At 43.2% G+C, this 12,183-nt stretch overlaps 2 pseudogenes across 2 annotated transcripts in view; both read left to right on the top strand.

The window, feature by feature from the left end:
- Window positions 1–12,183, top strand: part of LOC310786564 (histone H3.2 pseudogene) — a 383,278-nt pseudogene that overhangs the window by 331,682 nt on the left and 39,413 nt on the right. The gene's annotated exons all lie outside the window — the stretch shown is intronic.
- LOC310786372 (histone H2A pseudogene) lies at window positions 5,926–6,312 on the top strand (annotated as a pseudogene). The gene has a single exon. The product of its transcript is annotated as a histone H2A pseudogene (transcript).

Genomic DNA, 12,183 nt, shown 5'->3' with positions numbered 1-12,183 from the left:
CGAGCCTCGTATCCCCAGCGTAGCGTAGCAACAACACCAGAAGTAACTCCAGACTCTGTGGCTATGTCATCAGTGATGGGTGATGGTCACTGAAATGTGATGTCATCAGTGAGTGATGTCATCAGTGATGCAAAGTTGAGCAAATTGTGTACTCCGCATGCCAGTAGAGCAGCCAAGCTGGCGAGCACGCGGGGTTTCTAGTAACTGATATCTGCCATAATAGACAAATCTGATAGGCCTCTAACTGATATCTGCTCAATGTGAGCTCAAATCCCTCACTACCTCCTTACACCTGTGACAGAAGACAGATCAACCACGCTCTCATAATGTATTAATAGGGTGACCAGATCCCAGCAAACCAAATGTGGGACAAAGAGTATGTTTGTGAGGGACAATGTGGGACACGTTGCCAATGCTGAGTAGGGCTGCAACTAACGATGATTTTCATTATCGATTAATCTGTCGATTATGTTAGACTAATCGATTAATCGTTTGGTCTATAAAATGTCACCATAAATGGCAATCCTTTTCCCCCCCAAAGCCCAAGATGACCTGCTCAAATGTCTTCTTTTATCCTGACCAACAGTAGACAACCCAAAGATACCCTGTCAAGACTAAAGACATCAGAAAGCCGGAACAAGATATTAGTCTGTCTGTCTGTCTGTCTGTCTGTCTGTCTGTCTGTCTGTCTGTCTGTCTGTCTCTCTCTCTGTCTGTCTGTCTGTCTGTCTGTCTGTCTGTCTCTCTCTCTCTGTCTGTCTGTCTGTCTGTCTGTCTGTCTCTCTCTCTCTCTCTCTCTGTCTGTCTGTCTGTATCTCTCTCTCTCTCTCTGTCTGTCTGTCTGTCTGTCTGTCTCTCTCTCTCTCTCTCTCTCTCTCTCTCTCTCTCAATTCGCTCTCTCAATTCAATTCAATTCAAAGGGCTTTATTGGCATGATAAGGTGCATCTTACATTGCCAAAGCATACATTAGCAACACTTAGCAATTACAAAGAATCAAAAACAGAAAACAAGACATTTTGTTACCCAGTAACATAAATCACAAAATCTGAAGATATTCAAAGAGGAAGAGAAAAGAAAATGAAATGGATTGTGATGACATAGAATATAATAGAATACTATTGTTGACCAGAATCTATTCAGAATAATGACAGAACAGTATCTCTCTCCTATTGAGAATAAGAATACAGTTTTTTAACAGTCCTGATATTGTATATGATTTTACTCAGAGTTGGCTGCTTCACTGCCTGTCCTGCTCATGCAAAGATGAAAGAAGGTGTGCTCTGTTTCCAGACATACTGTATGAGACTGAAAACCACAAGTTGTTGTTGTGTGGAGCTACAAAGTTCTTTATTTTGTTTTTTCTTTCTTATCTTTTCGTCTTCCTCACTATTTAAACAATTACAACTGAAAAGTAAACTAATTTACCAAAATGCTAAGCAATTACATAATGCTCTGCTCATACTAGAAATGAATTCTAGGTCTACTATTTTCATTTCTATAATGCCTTACACTCTAGTTACTATGTGGTGTGCAATGTCAATATATGTCTGTGTTTAGTCTCATGTTGATGTGTTTCTGTACAGTGTACATCAGTACTTTGTACAACCCTGTACCTTTTATGTCCTACATGTTTGTATTATGTACGCACCTTCTGTGGAAAATAATTTCCTCTCTGAGGACAAATAAAGCTATATATTTATCTATCTATATCTATCTACCTACCTATAATTCTCAGTTTAAATACTGAGTATTTCCATCCAGTTGTATTTGATATATTCAGATTGATTGATTGATTGATTCAGTTTAACAACACCCTTTAAGAATAGATAAGTCAGCGCCTGTGCCAGCTCACCAGTCCTCACATCATACACTGAGCAGCCAGCCTGGGAACTAAGGATCTATGGATGATACTGTCATCCCCATCTCACTGCACAAAGACAGCAATAAAGTACATCAGCCTACCACTCACAAATGTTAAATATCTTGCAAAGGATACTGAGGAGACTGCATTATGGCCCAAATAGGGCAGTGAGGGACCATGGGCCGACGATATACATGACAGAGAAATACAACAGCATTCAGCTGGAACATTCATGTTGAAGTTGTGCATTCTTGACTCGTAATAGTAGGCTACTGTCGGAGGCTATAGCAATGTGAAGTCATGTCTCTGTATTATGGGGGTTGTGTTCAGTGTAGTTGAATAGGTGTGTGATGCAATGGGTTGCTTTTAATTAATAATTAATTTAATTCCTCACACGGACAGTGAGCAGTATCATCACATTATTACAGAACTAAACACAACAATAGAAGGTGGAAAATAAGGCCTGTTATTCAAAGACCAGCACAGCCTGGCTGTAAAGAGTAGGCCTACTCATGGAAATATTATACTACCACAGTGCTAGTATGAAAACGTCAAATGCAAAATGATAGGCTATTTCAGTCTAGACTCTAGTGGACTCAAGCACAGCAAGTTGGATAGCACGGTATAAGTTTATTTGACAATCATATATTACATATCTCGAATGGAGAAAATACATGTTTGGCCTACATCAACATCAAACATCAAAAACATATTTTCAGTTCCATTGATCATGACTGCATCATTCACCTGAGTCACAAAGTTAATGCCTCAGGATCTCTCCCACCTAAGTCACCGCCTGCCTCAGTGTGTTTACCGACACCACAAATCTGACGATTAAAACAAAACTAATAGCAGCATTACAGTACTTTGACTTGTATTCCCTCGTCAGACATCTCTGCTTACTGTAAAACTAGTGTTGTTTGGAATGTAAAGCATATTCAACCATTTTATGAGTCAAAATGTGAGGAAATCCCACTGCGAGTAGAATACTGTGACCGGGTAATGGAGAGGTTTGAAGCTCCCCTGAATAAAAATAAAGTCTCCTCGTTGCTAAAAACGACTCCATTTCGGAAGGAAACAAGTTATCTAACATCTCGAATAAGATTTAGACTTCAAAACTGCTCCGATCGCTGTCTTTTATCCCTAAAATGTGGAAGAGAAAATACAAGTTTCGCCACATTTCAACAGGACAGAGAGAGAGGCTGTGTGTGTTGAGTCTACACGGTCCTCATGCTGTGTATAAAGGCCCAATTATACTCAACGTTAAAGACGGAGACGGAGACGGACAGAGCCTTCTGTCCGTACTCTGCGTTCATTTCGTCCGTTTTCTGTCCGTCATCTGAAAGCTTACGGATACGCATGAAACGGAGGAAAACCACACACACACTCATGCATTTGACTCTCTACTGCCCACTGGTGGATGTATTGCTTAACATGATACCAACATGAAAAGACGCATGGAAGTATGTGGGCAGTGACAATTACACCGTTTGAAATGGACGCCCTTATTTACGGATGAAAATGGGGTATAATTGGGCCTTAAGTCCCGCCTCTTGGTCAGTCTGAGTTTCAGCGGCCTGTGACCTGGGTGGCCCATCTGTTGCTCTTGACGCTGGTACATTGCTAACATAAAGCTTGCGTTTCTCCAACTCCTCCATCAGCCTTTAATGAAAAAACAAAAAAACAGTTGGTGGTGTTCATACATTGAAATAGGAAAATATTGAAAAATGTAAAGATTTTTGCCACATACCTGCGGAGCGGGTCCCTGGAATCAAGTATTGACGGTGTGCAGCACTGCAATTACAGACAAGTTTCAAGTTAGGCCTTATCCAAAACTCAGTAATGTCACAAGTGTGGAGGCAGAAAAAACAGAAATAGACAGAGTCACACACACACACACACACACACACACACAGACAGACAGACAGACAGACAGGCAAACAGACAGACAGGCCGCTCGCAACCAGCTTATGAACATGACCCGGGCTACCAAATATGAAAACAAGCTTTCCTTGGAGTTTTTCAACTCAGTCCAGTCAGTGTTGACTTACCTAGCAGAAGCCATTGTAAATATCCGGAGAGGAAAGGTCTTTGGAGAATCCTTGGTCTGGAGTGAGGTTCTGGTCTTGTCTCAACTCTGAAGTGACTGAACTGATCTGACTTCTCTGTCAGTATTTATAATGAAGCTCTGACGACAGCTATCAGGAGAGAGGGGCATGGGGGGGTGGGGGATTACATGAATGGATGTTAATTAAGGACAGCAATCAAGTGATAATGTTGAGGGCGGAGTCTAGATTTTACTCTGGTTCAACATAAATCCATACAGGTTTTAACATGAGTTGAAATTATGAATCAGATGAATTCAAAATAACTGTTATTGTGTATGTCTAACAGTCAAATCCCAAATTTGTCAAGAAGGAAGAGCTGAAATTGAAGCATGGCCAGAACCAAGCAGACCGCTCGTAAATCCACCGGAGGAAAGGCTCCCAGGAAGCATCTCGCCACCAAGGCTGCCCGTAAGAGCCCCCGGGCACCGGCGGCGTCAAGAAGCCTCACCGTTACAGGCCCGGTACTGCTTATAATTGGGCCAATCAGATTCTTAACACATACAAGTTTACAAGTGTTACGGATGGAAATTAGCCTTGTGCCATGTGCAACGTGTTCGAGCCTCGTGCTCGAGTCTCATGCTAAATCTTTATGCAATTTTTATACTCTGATTATGTTCTTTGTGTCCATTAATTTTGCACTGTCCCGTCTAAATAAACAAATCAACTGTCAACAAGTAATACATATTTAATTAATGTTTAATGAATCATTAACGGACTGCTTATAAATAGTTTGATTGAAGATTCAATTTACCCATGACATGTAATCATGTTGAGTTGAGTTCCCTCCCCTGCTATGTGAAGCACTTTGAGTGTCTAGAAAGGCGCTATAAATCCAATCAATTATTATTATTATCCCTAATAAGGACACATACGAAAGATAAACACATAAGATAAAAACAAAATCTAAAAAGATCATGAAAGATTTCAAAAACGATTCGGATAGCATAAAACATGTATTTCAATTACTATCTTTGTGACCTTTATTTTGAAATTTGACTCTCTAACTCTCGGTTTCTCAGGAGTAGTTTTATTTTGAAAATCCAAAACACTGCACAGCAACCTGTGCGCCATCCACGCCAAGAGGGTCACCATCATGCCCAAAGACATCCAGCTGGCCCGCCGTATCCGCGGAGAGCGCACTTAAACTCCCCTGGTACATCACAACACAACGGCTCTTTTAAGAGCCACCTCCATATTCACTAAGAGTATTCCCTTTATCTTCATTTAACAATTTTAAAAAAGTGCAATGAAATAATGCAACCCAAAAAGTGCGCTTACAGCTGTTGAGTGAGTCTATTTAATAATAAAGCACTCATACATTGCTGTTGCAACACAATCATGCATTTTATAAATGTATTACTCCTTTAGTTCTATACAGGGTATCTGCATCTGGGGGAATGAAGACCCTTAACAAGTGTTACAAAGTCTTAATAACATGTTAGAGGTATTACATGTTGTAGTTAATGTGCTGATGGTGTTAAATGAGCATAAGATATAATATTGCAGACCCCTGAATTTAATCAATATCGTATTGTGACAGACTTTGTGATCTGTCTACCATTTGCAGTTACTGCTCAATCAATTTTCTTTCTAATAAAAATAAAACAATTTGGATATGAACAGAACATGACAAAACATGTATTTCAGTTCCTATCTTTGTGACCTTTATTTTGAAATTTGACTTTACACTGATGTTCTTTGAAATAAAATGACTTGTTTATATGGCTCAAATCAACACTCGGTTTCTCAGTAGTTTTATTTTGAAAATCCAAAAACCTGCGCAGCGAAAGTGTTATTTGCTGTGTTAGGTTGACACCAATAATCTTCTGATTGGTCGAGGATCGCGAAGCTGCAACTGACCAATGAACAAGCAGCTCGAGAGGGATATAACCCGGGCTCCCGACTGTTGCCATTCATTCTTTGATTCTATCTTAAATCCAAAGAAAACACGCAAAATGAGTGGACAGGGTAAAACCGGCGGTAAGACTCTGCCAAGGCAAAGACCCGCTCATCTCGTGCTGGACTCCAGTTCCCGGTCGGCCGTGTCCACAGGCTGCTGCGCAAAGGAAACTACGCCCACCGTGTCGGTGCTGGAGCCCCGGTGTATCTGGCGGCGGTGCTCGAGTATCTGACCGCTGAGATCCTGGAGTTGGCTGGAAATGCTGCCCGCGACAACAAGAAGAGCCGCATCATCCCCCGTCACCTGCAGCTGGCCGTCCGCAACGACGAGGAGCTCAACAAGCTGCTGGGCGGAGTCACCATCGATCGCTCAGGGCGGCGTGCTGCCCAACATCCAGGCGGTGCTGCTGCCCAAGAAGACCGAGAAGGCCGCCAAGAAGTAACCTGCTCCAGCTTGTCTCCACAACAAACGGCTCTTTTAAGAGCCACCCACTCACTTACAAAGAGCTCTCCTTTTATCTTTACTAGTTATAAAGTCTCATGTTATTACTATCATAAAGCTTTTATAATGCTGTCTGTTTGCATACGAGAACTAACAGCTTTGGCACCAATTGGAAAACGACTTTGAGCTATAGATTATTATAGCAATGATGCTATTTAAAATGACAAGTTGCTGCACTTGGTGCCAAAATTATACTTCTAAGGAATTGTTTGTTAAAATGCTCAATTAGTATTATGATAAAGCCTCAAACATAATGTGCACATTATTTGTGTACCTATTGTAAAGTGTTACCGAATTATTCAGCATGCTGAAATACCATGAAATAGTCTGCTGTATTCTGTTTAAATCTTCACACATTGTTTGTTCATTCATTCATGCTCTACTTAGCTCTACTAAAAAAACGTTTACAACGCGGGATATTTCAAATTTGAATGATGTATGACGTCAAAGTGGCAGCCAGAAGACAACACAGGCTCTGTAAGACTTGTTCATGGTCTTTTGCTATCATCAATGTCCCCTGGTGTGTCTCTGAATTATAATATATTATGTGCTATTGCTTGTATTGTAATAATATTACAAATAACTCTGTAGCTAGACATTTGCTGTTTGTTGCCCACATTATAAGCACATTATAAGGGATCAGCCAAGCAGCATTTTGGTAAACAAACTGCATCACTGGGTGGCAACGGCAATGGAACCCTATGGAGCATGAGCTTGTTAGTAGGGCACTTTTGAGGGGGTCCATGCGCACCCCCCTTATTTTTTTTCCTAGTCTGGATTTTTGGCATCCATAGGACCTCTAAAATAAAGATTGTGATGATCCCAAGAAAAAAAAACTGTCCAAAATGTGTTTTTTTTCAATGTTTTATTACCCCTATGAGACGTGCAGGAATGCGTCTTTCAGGTTTTTAAATGGCTTTATTGGAAAATTATTCAGATACAAGTTATGCAGTCAAAATATCAAAATAATAGTTTTTTTGTTTGTTTTTTACATAGTGCATCAATCAATTCAACCATATAAAATAAATTATAGTTTATAATTCATAAATATTCATATATTTATATATATTATATTTATATATATTATATTCATATATTCAGTATAGCACCAGATACCTCTTCGTATAACTGAAGGTATTTATTTATTATAATAGTTCCTCTTGATTTTTTATGACTGTGACATCATCGGCATAGGCCAGGACAGTTACCCGGTGTCCACTACTTGTTCTTGTCCCCGAGACTGTCTTTCAGAGACTGTGGCACGCTCAAATGTTGAGCTAGGTCAAAGGTAGGGATATCATTTGAAACTGGACAACCTAAGGTTTCCAATGAGGCCAAGACTGTCATGCTAGCTTGTCAGGAAGGGGGGCAAATAACTAATTATTCAAAGTCAGACCAAATTTTGGCGAGGGAAAAAACGGCCATCACCATTTTCCAAATGGTCCCTTGACCTGTCACCTCAATATATCTGAATGGAGACCACACCAGGGTCCTGTTTTATTATGGTTCAGTCTGGCACCAGATACCTCTTCATATGTCTTAAGGTGTTCGTTTATAATGTCTAGTTCCTTTTGACTTTTTACTATGACCGTGACGTCATTGGCATAAGCCAGAACAGTCACTCGGTCTCCACCACTGGTTCTCGTCCCACTCAGCCTGGTATCCTCCTTAATTATTATTATTATTTTTTTTAAGTATGTTTATTACGTTTTTAGTTATCAGAGGGGCAAACAGTCAGTGTTGAATGGGATAACACATAATATTTACTTTACTTTACTTTATGTCATTTAGCAGACGCTTTTGTCCAAAGCGACTTACAATGCAATACAATACAGTGCAGTACAATATACAATCAAAGAATACACATTATCAGCAACAATACAGAAAAATATATATATCACGCAATGAACAAGGTAAAAAACAACAAATACTTATAAAAGTATCACTAATAAAGACACAGCAAACATTAAGCACGGTGAACAATCAACAACTGAAAAAGTAGCACTCTACTGTAGCGCTTTCAGCGCTCTACTGAAAGGTCTGGTCCGGAAGGGCCAAAATATAGTCCAAATAGGTGTGTCTTAAGTCTCCGACGGAAAATAGGCAGTGTTTCAGCTGAACTGACCGAAAGGGGGAGCTCATTCCACCACCTTGGCGCTAAAGAGGAAAAGAGTCGGGATCTAGATGAGCGACCGCCGATTGATGGAGGGGCTAGACGGACAGGACGGGTGGAGGTACGGAGAGAGCTGTGCAGTGGTTGGAGCTTGACCATGGACTGTAGATATATAGGGGCTGACCGGTGGAGTGCCCTGTAGGCCAGTACCAGAGACTTGAATCTGATGCGTGAAAGAATGGGAAGCCAGTGGAGTTTATGGAGGAGGTGAGTGACGTGAGAGAATTTGGGCAGGTTATATACCAGACGGGCTGCAGAGTTTTGAATTAATTGAAGAGGTCGGATGGCAGAAGCAGGTAACCCTGCCAACAGAACATTGCAATAATCCATGGGGGAGAGAACCAGTGCCTGGACCAGGAGTTGAGTCGCCTCTATTGAGAGACAGGACCGAATCCTACGGATGTTGTAGAGTGAAAATCTGCAGGCACGGGCGGTGGCTGCGATGAAGGCTGAGTTTGATAGCTGGTTATCCAGGATTACGCCAAGGTTTTTTACTGTTTGAGAGGGCAATATGGTAGTGTTTTCAATGGAGATGGAGAGGTCACTGAGAGGACAGTCTTTAGCCGGGAGGAAGAGGAGCTCAGTTTTATCAATGTTCAATTTGAGATGGTGTGCGGACATCCAGGCTGCAATGTCATTGAGGCAGGAGGCAAGGCGGGCTACAATTTGGGTGTCAGAGGGGGGGAAAGAAAGGAAAAGTTGCGTGTCATCGGCGTAACAATGGTAAGAGAAACCGTGAGAGGCTATCACATGGCCGAGCGATCTGATGTATAAAAGAAAAAGGAAAGGGCCCAGGACTGAGCCCTGGGGTACACCAGTGGTAAGAGTGGAGGGTCGAGAAAGGGCACCTCGCCATAACACCTGGTAAGAGCGATCGGAAAGATAAGAAGTGAACCAAGAAAGTGCAGAACCAGAAACACCCAGGTGAGAGAGAGTAGAGAGAAGGATTTGGTGATTTACGGTGTCAAAAGCTGCTGATAGATCTAGAAGAACAAGGACAGAGGAGAGGGATGAGGATTTGGCAGAATGTAAGGCATGAGTGACTGAGAGGAGGGCTGTCTCGGTGGAGTGATATGGCTTGAAACCTGATTGTAGGGGATCTAATAGATTGTTCTGGGAGAGATAAAGTGAGAGTTGATCTGAGACTGCACGTTCGAGGGTTTTGGATATGAAGGAGAGAAGGGACACGGGACGGTAGCTATGGGTGGTGGAGGGGTCTAGAGAAGGTTTTTTGAGAAGTGGTTTGACTCTAGCGGTCTTGAGGAGAGTGGGAACAGAACCAGAGGACAAGGATGAATTGATGAAGGAAGTGAGAAAATGGGAAATATCAGAGGAGATAGCCTGGAGGAGAGAGGAAGGGATAGGGTCGAGGGGGCAGGAGGTAGCACGGTTGGACATAATAAGTTTGAGTACATCTTCAGGGGAGAGGGGACAGAAGGAGGCAAGACCAGTGGGGGGGGTCGGAGAGTGTGTGCTGGTGACGGAGAAACTGCTGTTGGTGACTGGAGGGGGGAAAGCAGAGCTGATGTCATCTACCTTCTTGGTGAAGAAGGTCATGAAATCGTCGGCAGTGAGGGAAGGGGGGGGGGGGGAGGGGGTGGAGGGTTAAGAAGAGTGGAAAAAGTAGAAAACAATTTACTAGGGTTTGAGGCGGAAGACTGGATTTCTGAGATATAGAAAGAGGACTTAGCAGCTGAGATAGAAGAGGTGAAATTTGAATGGAGGAGGTGGTAGGCAGAGAGGTCAGTGGGGAGAAGAGACTTTTTCCATTTTCGCTCAGCTGCCCGAAGCTCAGCACGACTGGTACGCAGAGCCTCGGACAGCCAAGGAGCAGGAGGGGAGGTTCTGGCAGGTTTGGTGATGAGGGGACAGAGGGAGTCGAGAGCGGAGGAGAGAGAGGAAAGAAGTGCAGCGGAGGCTAGGTTGGTGGAGAGACAGGAGAATTGCTCTACTGAGGGAAGGATGGAGAGAACAGTAGAAGAGAGGGCTGAGGGTGAGAGGGTTTGTAGGTTACGCCGAGTGGTGATGTTGTGAGTAGGTGCAGAGGGGGGAATGGGGAGCGAGATGGGAAGGGAGAAGGTTACAAAATGGTGATCTGATACGGGGAGCGGAGTGACTGTGAGGTTGGAAGTGCAGCAAGAGCGTGAGAAAACAAGGTCGAGCAGATTTCCGGCTTTATGAGTGGGAGGAGATAGGGACAGAGAGAGATCAAAAGATGAGAAAAAACTAGTGAACAAAGAGGTCTGAAGTGTCGTGGCCGGGATATTGAAGTCCCCTAACAGGATGAGCGGTGTGGCATCTTCAGGATATATGGAGAGGAGGGTGTCTAATTGCTCTAGAAAATCACCAAGCTGACCAGGTGGGCGGTAAATGACTATGATGCTAAGTTTAATGGGTAGGGATACAGTGACAGAGTGAGCTTCGAAGGAGGAAAGAGAGAGATGGGAAAGAGGGGTGACTGTGTATGTCCATTTAGGTGATATAAGAAGCCCAGTGCCCCCCCCTCGGCCAGAGGCTCGGGGGGTGTGTGAGAATGAAAAGGCAGAGGAGAGAGCAGCTGGGGTGGCAGTATTTTCTGGAATAATCCAGGTTTCCGTGAGGGCGAGAAAGAGGAGAGATTGAGAGAGGGCGTGACCGGAGATTATATCGGTTTTGTTTACTGCTGATTGGCAATTCCAGAGACCACCGGAGATAATAAGAGGAGTATTGACATTTTTTAAAGATGAAAAGTTTTCAGGGTTACTGCCATGTCTAAAAAACGGGGTGGGTGAAAAGTTATTTTTTACAGTGATGTGGACAGGAATTGAATAGGAGACACCAGTTGTGATAGGGAAGGGTAGAGGTGAGGTGGGTGTAATGAGCCCGCCAGGCCATGAGGGGGAGCTAGAGCTGAGGTTTGTACAGAGTGGAGGGCTACGCTGAGTCTGACCAGAAGTGACCAGTCTGAGGGGATTATCGTGCAGTCAGGCGGGATGGGTCGTGGCTAGCTTTAGGTGACATGAGATATTTGCAGCCAGTACTGCAATTCCTATATTGCTGGGATGGAGATTATCCAGTTTATACAGGCGGGGCGATTTCCAGAAGGAGTCGTAGTGGTCAATGAACTCATACCCGCAGGCAGCGCTGTAATTATGAAGCCATTTGTTGCTGCTGAAAATACGGCTAAACGATTCCGAGCTCTTCCTGAGAGTGGGAATCATGCCAGAGAACACGCACTTCTTCCCTAGACTCTCGATTGTCTCGGCCAGGGTTTCATAGTCGTATTGTAATTGGATTGATTCTCTACACCTGGTATCATTTGTGCCCGCGTGAATAATGACAGAGTTGGCAGATGGATACTTCTCGATGATGGATGGGATGTATTCAACTAGATCAAGCACTTTTGCTCCAGAAAACGAATAAGTTATGCAATTGGGGATGGCTACGTGTCTAATAATAGAGTCGCCTATTAGAATGTAGTCAGGCGGCGGAAAGGTGATGCTGGGAGCAGGAGAAAGCCTGTTAGCATTAGCCGAGCTAGCCACGGCTGTAGCTGAGCTAATCAAGCTAACTCGGTCACCAGCTACAGTGCGATGACCCGTAGCACTAGCGGGGCTCGGGATGGGGAAAGGGGACAGAGGAGGGCTAGCGCATCTAGCT

This window comes from Poromitra crassiceps, assembly GCF_964638095.1.
Source record: "Poromitra crassiceps genome assembly, chromosome: 12".
Taxonomy (NCBI): Eukaryota; Metazoa; Chordata; class Actinopteri; order Beryciformes; family Melamphaidae; genus Poromitra; species Poromitra crassiceps.
This window is presented reverse-complemented; position numbering and strand designations above follow the sequence as displayed.